The 8,024-nt window shown below is 43.3% G+C and overlaps 1 pseudogene; it reads left to right on the top strand.

Annotated features, from left to right (window-relative positions):
• The first annotated feature begins 5,985 nt into the window (after positions 1-5,985).
• LOC119341987 overlaps positions 5,986-8,024 on the top strand; it is a 5,626-nt pseudogene continuing 3,587 nt past the window's right edge.

Below are 8,024 nucleotides of genomic sequence, written 5' to 3'. Positions count from 1 at the left end.
TCCCACCTCCTTGGCCGCCACCCCTTGCTCCTATATAAGTAGATCCATCTAGTAGCTTTTCCTTGGGATTTGTTTAGTTAAAAGTTAGCCATTGCAACTTCGTGTACTTCGTTTGTGTCCAACGACCAGACCAAGACCGCTTACGGATCCCCACCATTATCAATACCTCATATATATTTGCAATATTCAGATTGCTTTATCATATTCTTGCTCGTTCTTCGATTGCTTGCAGGAATAGACCTTCGTGGTCAGGCTGACCGTGCTTCCGGCATCGTCAGTAACCTCAGGAGATTGGTTTAGCGATTGCTAAGGCGCAACGTCGTGCACGTTTGTAGTCGGATCGTCAAAGTCGTCTCCACCAAATCGATAGTTATCATCTCATCGAAAGATCGGGACACCCTCGCCTCTATCACATGCAGTAAGTCATTGGACACAGAATCATCACCAAGATTAGAGGTCATATCAAAATGATTAAACATTCGTTCTTTTGCATCAATAGTTAATTCAATGGGTGCACTCAAAATTGTTGATATTTCAGTTGTTTGATCACATGACGCATTCATGATAGTAACATGATTCTCTAAAATAGGTGGCGTGCTCAAATCAACAGGTAACTCAACACATGATGTATTTAAGTTAATTAGGGATGCATCATTCTCATGTGAAGTTATATCATCAATACCTTTACTATTACCTTGTCGCAAAGACGTAGCTGATGTCGGTATGGACAATTGCAATGTACCATACACTTGAGATGATGTCACACTCACAATCTGAAGTGTGGCTGCTCTAGTAGGTGCAATGGTGGAGGAATCAACCGATGGTCGTGAGCATGAATTGGAATAGTAGTTGTTGTAGTCACCCAATGCATCCTCTTGTAACTGTCTCTCAAAGGTACAAGCACGAACATACATACCAGTAATGCAACGAGGAATATACCTAAATCTTGCCTGAATATCATGGTTCAAACCACCAAAAAAATCTATTCATTGTATCATCCTCAGATTCTTCTATGTCACAATGATGCATATAAGATTTGAACTCTTGGTAATAAGCATGAACAATGTTATTGCCTTGTTTAAATTGTTCAAATTTGCGAAGCAATTCACGACGATAGTAAGGAGGGAAAAATTGTTGTCTCATTACATGTTTCAAATCTTTCCAAGTTGTGGGTTGGTTATCAATGTTTTTTCTTACAATGCACACTCCACCAAACAGAAGCAAAACCGGTAAATGCTCTAGTGGCAGCTCGTACTCGCTCAAGTTCAAAAAAGTCATGGTAACTAATAACTTGTTCTACTTCAAGCTCCCAAGCTAGATAAATAGCAGGATTAAATCTACCCTCAAATGATGGTAGAGAGATAACCTGACCATGTGCTTGTGTGTGTTGTCCCAACTCTCGTGATGGTGAAGATGTGTTCGTCGTCCAAGAACTTCTTTCTCCGGAACCTGTCATGATTAGTAGAAACAAGAAACAAAATTCGAGAATAATGTTCCTATGAACTATTAGGATGTGGTTGTAGCGTGCTCACAGTAAAGCAAATATCAATATCTTACAAGTTCTTACCATGCGACAGGTGGTGACAGGCAACCAGCGGTATCAAATAACTCCGAAGATTGTGTAAAGCGATTGCCAGGGGAACGTACGTATACACGGTGTAAAAATATGTGGAGCTGGGTTGGCTATATATGGTAGCAAAATATTAGCAATAATCAATTTAAAGATGCAATGTTGAATAAACGCTCAACGACGGTACTGTGCTGGTCCTAGGCTAGATCGGACTAGAGACGCGAGCCTAGAACACTAATGAGGTCAAGGCGTAGCACAACTAGCATCAATGAAGGATAAGTAGCTCTGGACAGCAAGATATAAGTGAAGGTCACAACGGCAGTAAAGATAATGATGAATAACAACTGCCAAGCAGGATATATAACAACTCTCTCTCCAACTTTTCTCCTGAAAAGTTTGCTACTAACTCAAGCTTTCCAATGCAAAAAGAATCACTCAATTCCGAATTGATATGAGGAGTCAAAGAATTCTAAAACTGACCTGAAAAACTAGAACAAACTGTATGCGCGAACTTCGGAGGGCAAAAAGACCTATTTAGAAGCTGATTTTGAGACGCCAAATATTGAACTAGCTTTTGCAACTATTCAGATGCGTCTACTCGCTAGCTTTAATTTGAGTACTTGTGGAGCCAAAATGGAGTTCGTATGAGGAAGTTATGCCTTTTTTACTGAACAGTGCACAAAACAGATTCCAGTCCGAATTCAACTACGAGATTGAGTCTAGATAGATCCAAATTTTCTTTTTTTTCTCTTCTTTCTTTTTTTTCTCACACTTTTTTTCTTTTTCTTTCTCTTTTTTTTGTCTTTCTTTTTTATTTTTTTCTCTTTTTTTTCTCTGTCTTTTTTTTCTCTCCCTCTTTCCAAAACAAACTAGATAAGATGCAGATTGGATCAAGCGAAGATGTGAACGGTCTCAACTATGAATATAACAAAGAACGTAGGGTAGCACGTGGTGGAAATTGATGGATGGGTGGTGGACAGCGGAAGGGATAACGATGCAGCGGCGGCGTGACTAATGGGAACAGAACACGAAACTCTAAAGGAACTAGACACTAAGACCAGCAACTCGACACGACGATGCAACCGATAATTCACTAATGCAAACAATGAAAAGAAAATTGCATAGGCTCGGACTGGCTTGGACAAAGGATGAATAGATCTAATTTTTTTGTGTGTTTTTTTCTTGGAGAATAGGTAAGAAAATAAATGTAATCTAGGGAAAACTGGAAATTCTCACCGAGCAACCTGAAAACTGATACCACTTGATAGAGGCGGGGTGTCCCGATCTTTCGATGAGATGATAACTATCGATTTGGTGGTGATGACTTTAACGATCCGACTACAAACATGCACGACGTTGCACCTTAGCAATCGCTAAACCAACTCCGAGAGGTTATTGACCACGCCGGAGCACAATCAACCTGACCACGAAGGTCTATTCCTGCAAGCAATCGAAGAACAAGCAAGAATATGATAAAAGCAATCTGAATATTGCGAGTATATATGAAGTATTGATAAAGGTGGGGATCCGTAAGCGGTCTTGGTCTGGTCGTTGGACACAAACGAAGTACACGAAGTTGCAATGGCTAACTTTTAACTAAACAAATCCCAAGGAAAAAGCTACTAGATGGATCTACTTATATAGGAGGAAGGGGTGGCGGCCAAGGAGGTGGGAGAACGTCCCATGGCATCCTAAAACCAACCCTAGGTCGTACAAGGCTCATGGGCCCAAGTGGAGGTGATGCAACACCTTTGGACTTGTTGTTTGACTCGGATTCTGCTGCAGCGTCTGATTGTTTCGTCGATATCTCAATGCTCCGGGTGAATTTGAAGGTGAATCCAATTGGGCTGGAAAGAGCACAAAATCTAGATTCCAACAAAAAAGAATCACCGAACTCGGAGTCCGTATGAAAAAGTTGTTGGCGTTTTGAGTCAGGTATGTTTGTGCAGTCCGAATTTGAATCCAGAACATGAGAGACTTGGACTCTATCTTCTCTTGGCCCAAAAGTGACGTGAGAGAACTTTTTGAACATCACTTAAACATCTCTTTCTCCCTTATCTTCATATGTGAATTGTACAAATGTCCCATACGCCTGCAATTAGACAAAACACAAAAGTGTGTGAAGTATTTTTGTTCTGGATAACATAAATGATTATTGAATAGTTTGCACTAGAAATCACCTGACAAATATGCATGTATGCAATATTTTTGGTCGTATCCAAGGTAGTCATGTCCTCATCAGGTGAGGTCAGTGAGACACGACCACCTCCGGGAAAAGGTCATGCCATGCATTGTCTGCCGCTGCCCTATCCAGCCGTACTTGAACATTCACTCTATCACTCCTTTTGTTATCAAATGTGTATGGGTACCCTGAGAACCCCAAGTCAACAAGCTGACAGGTATCAAAGCAATCCCTGAATGCAATCATTTGTGCCTGTGGTCTTGGTGTAATCGACAGATGCTCAAACTCCCAAAGGGCTTCATTGAAGTCTCCCGTCACAAGCCACAGTAAATCTGAACCGTTTCTCAATCTGCACAAACTCTCCCACATGAGGTGTCTATTTTCCACTCTTGGCTCACCATACACAAAGGTCACATGCCAAAGCGGGTCATTAGGAGTCACACGGACATACGCATCAATCCATCTCTCGTTAATATCTTGAACATCAACATAGATAGAATCATCCCAATATAGAGCCAAACCATCACTTTTTCCTTGACTACTAATACCTTCAAAACCTCGAAGCCCTATCCGATTGCGGATCCTAGCCATTTTATTCTCCTGTTGCCTCGTCTCACACAAAAATACCATATTCGGGGAATTGACTCTACATAGAGCCTGAAGATCTCGAACTGTGCGAGGGTTCCCCGCCCCTTGATAGTTCCAAACTAAGCAATTCATGGCTCCTGACGGGACGCCACATTCGGTCCCGTCAGTTTACCAGCGCCCCCCTGGCTGGTCGCCTCCATATCCACCTCATGCGCCATGCTTCTAGCATCCTCCTCTTGTTGTCCCGGCTCCATCTTCCACTTCAACACACCTCTCTCTGGCATTAAGGCATCACCGTCTGTTGCAGCAAGGTCATCATGACCGAGTAGTCCTGCCGTCTGCCCCTTACCCAGGATCGATTCGTTGTACTCCGCAGAGTCACCGACATTGCCACAAGCAACCTCTAAGGGATCTGTAAGTTTCTTTGGCGACACAGCCGGTCTTTTCTTCCTTTGTTTTAGGCAGATAACAACCGTCCATGTCGAGCTCTCAGCATGGGCCGTTTCAGAGCCACCAGTAGATGGCTTCGGGCGGGTAGCATCCACCAGAGGAGCCCCATGATCGCCCCCACAGTCTGTTGGTTTTTCCTTAGCGGCACCCAAAAGATCGCTAATGGCAGAGATGCAGGCGTCTTCCCCACGTAGAGTAGTAGCGACGTAGTGCGGCAATCTGGTGGTTTTGTACGAGCGGAGGGTGGACGATGGGAAGCTTGAAGGAATACCTCTCTCACACCTCCCTCATCATATAAGAGACCATCAGGAGATCTTCCTGGGGCGCTGGATTAGGGTTCGTGGTAGAGTAGGACTTCTTCAAACGGACTCCTAGATCGATCGGCCCTCCGATTTCTTTACAGGAGCAAGCGGACAGGGCCGCCACGGAGCCAGCGTGCGAGAGCCACACATGGCAAGGGGGTCGGCAGAGGCAAGTGCCTCGCCGGACGCGGGTGGCGGCGGGTTATCGCCAGGGTAGCGAGCGGACAAGGCCGCCACGGGGCCATAGTGCGCGTGAGAGCCACACGCGGCCGGGGGGGGGGACAGAGGCAAGTGCCTCGCCGGACGTGGGTGGTGGCGGCGCCGCCATCAAGGTATCGCCAGGGTTTACCTACATTACGAGATCACATCCGACATCTCTTTGATCCACACAAAGCCTCTGCTATACTACTCGTAGCCAAACATTTTACCACTCGCTTGCTAGATTAGCTAGATTTTCTTTGACCTCTAATTAGTTTGAGGAGCCTTTAAATGAAATTGTAATGATCCTCACAAACGATGTACTACTTGTCACAAATGAATAAAGTAGGGTTTTTTCAAAAAAAAACATTTTACCCCTCGCCCACTGGTACTGCATAGGAGCCGCCGGGCCCCGCTCGCCTACCGCTACATTTTCTGCTCTCTTCTGGATAAAGGAAGGACTTGATTTGATTGGAAGAAAATAAGACCCATCCCCATCCCCTGAAAATCAGGGGGAGATGATTAGATTAGAAAAAAAAGAAAAAGGACATCCGTAGGATGAAGTGAGAGCACGGATGGGAGCATGGAAAGGGAGGAAAGGCTAAGCCCCACCTCTTTCGCTTACATATTCCACCCCCAGACAATAAATATACTTGGTCTCTTATCTCTATAAAGTCTCGTGTTTCCCCTAAAAAGGTTGCGCTCGTGCTCGATTCCGAGGAACGGCCGTTGCTGGTGGTAAGGCGATCTCCGGTCTCCCCCCGATTTAACCCTTATTTTGATGTGATACGTGGTCTGATCGCCGTGATTCTTATACCATTTTTGCTGGCTATTTCCGGGATTTCCTGTTCGTTTTCTGATTTCTCTTCGCGTTGGTTCGTACATCTTTGGGGATTTTGGTCTCGTCGGGTGATTGTTTCTGGCTCGAGCATCGATTTTGGTCGGTTCTTGCTTGTTGCTTGCGTGTAGAAATGGACTTTGATTCGTTACTTACTTTTGGATTGGTGCGGTTATTTTACGAGTCAATTGTGGCGCAAAATTGACAAATATACACTATAAGAAAGAGAAAAATAATAATCTCCAGTGGCTTGTATAATTGATTGGTCAACTTCAATGTTTTTTTCTTCTATTTTGTCTACGCAGGCGCCAAGACTTACCTTCTGATATGATCTTCTGTAAGGAGTTATCCTGCTAATATGGGTGTCGGATTGTGTGCGTACTGCAATTAACATGGAAATTACAGTAATGATAAATATTTACGGATTTCTAGTGCTGCTGTGGCAATCAGCACTGATTAATTATGCCGGAAGCTTCAAGAAAAGGATGAAGATTATGTTAATTCCACTGTGCTAGATTAATTTACAGAGCTGATTGTATAATCTATAAACATACTGTAGTAGATTAATTTTCTTACTACCATTTCACTGCTATTATTTCTTAGAAGGTGCAGTAATAATTTCTCATTTGATTTTCCATTTAGACTAGGTCTCTCATTCTGATCAAACTTCCTTATTAATCATTTTAACTTTTATTATGTAGGCACATTGATGGCAATGGAGGGACCAATTCTGTGTCGCCCTATAATGCAAACAAGGCTTCCTGCTGCCCTTGTCAACAACTCATTGATCAAATCTGGGCAGCTTGGCACTGCATTCTTGGGTGATGTGTCTAAATACTGCAACATTACTAGACTAGTTTCTCCAATCTTTCAGTCATCTTCAAAGAACTTTGGTCCTATTTGTCGTAGCTTAAGCTCCTCATCTGATGGTAATGGATACATGGCTGGAAACTTCAATGAAAATGATGAAGATTATGTTAATTCCACTGTGCTTGAAGCTGGTAATCTCTTCGTGCCATGGTGGTTTGAATATTTTTCTGTATCATATATGCTCAAGAATTACATCAGCTTAAATTTGTTCGCACTTAGATTACTTTTTTTATCTCACTAATTATGCAAGGTTTGTAAGTTCTCTGGTGCGTCACTAGAGCATTACTGGCGTTAAATTTTAAGTATTATTCTTATTATTACAAGTTCCATTTCCGTGCTCATTTTTTTTCCTCATTAAGGGCACAATACATGATTTGTATACTCAAACTTAGGGAAAAGAACATTGTGTAGAAAGGAGGGTTCTCCACCTGAGCTCCCACGTTGGATTGTGGCATTGTCTCAGGGATAGTTTTGCTAGTATTGATCTAAAGCAAAGGTAGATATAGTGGAGAAAAGGAAGTCTTTTGAGGGCTCCGGAGTTTGACCTTTAAGCGCATGGAGCAAAAGACTCAACTTAGCAACCTCATTCTCCTTTTGATAGTATGGGCATACTTATGGACACAACGTGATTTTGGATCACTAAAATATAGAATTAAGTCCTTGCTTCACCAAGTCTTCGTGCAAATTTGTGTGGGTCACCTTTCATCTCCTTTGTTGCAACCTAATGGAACTTTCTTGAGATAAGCTAGTTAGAGCATTAGTTCTTTGAGATATTTGACATTAATTACCAAAATCCACCAAGGGCATTAGATGCACTTTCAGTTGACGGCGAGGAGGAGCGTTGCCGCTAGACCGCTTACCGCCCAAACAATGGTCCCAACCACCGCCTCCCCGAGGATGATGACGACGAGTCTGGCGCCTCCTTGGATGATGACGACGAGTCTGACGCTTCCTCGAATGATGACGGCCACGACTACGTAGCGCCGTCTGAGTGGGTAGCAGGACTGCAAGCCGTGGTTCCTCCCG

This window comes from Triticum dicoccoides, chromosome 7B (genome assembly GCF_002162155.2).
Source record: "Triticum dicoccoides isolate Atlit2015 ecotype Zavitan chromosome 7B, WEW_v2.0, whole genome shotgun sequence".
In the NCBI taxonomy this organism is placed as follows: domain Eukaryota; kingdom Viridiplantae; phylum Streptophyta; class Magnoliopsida; order Poales; family Poaceae; genus Triticum; species Triticum dicoccoides.
This window is presented reverse-complemented; position numbering and strand designations above follow the sequence as displayed.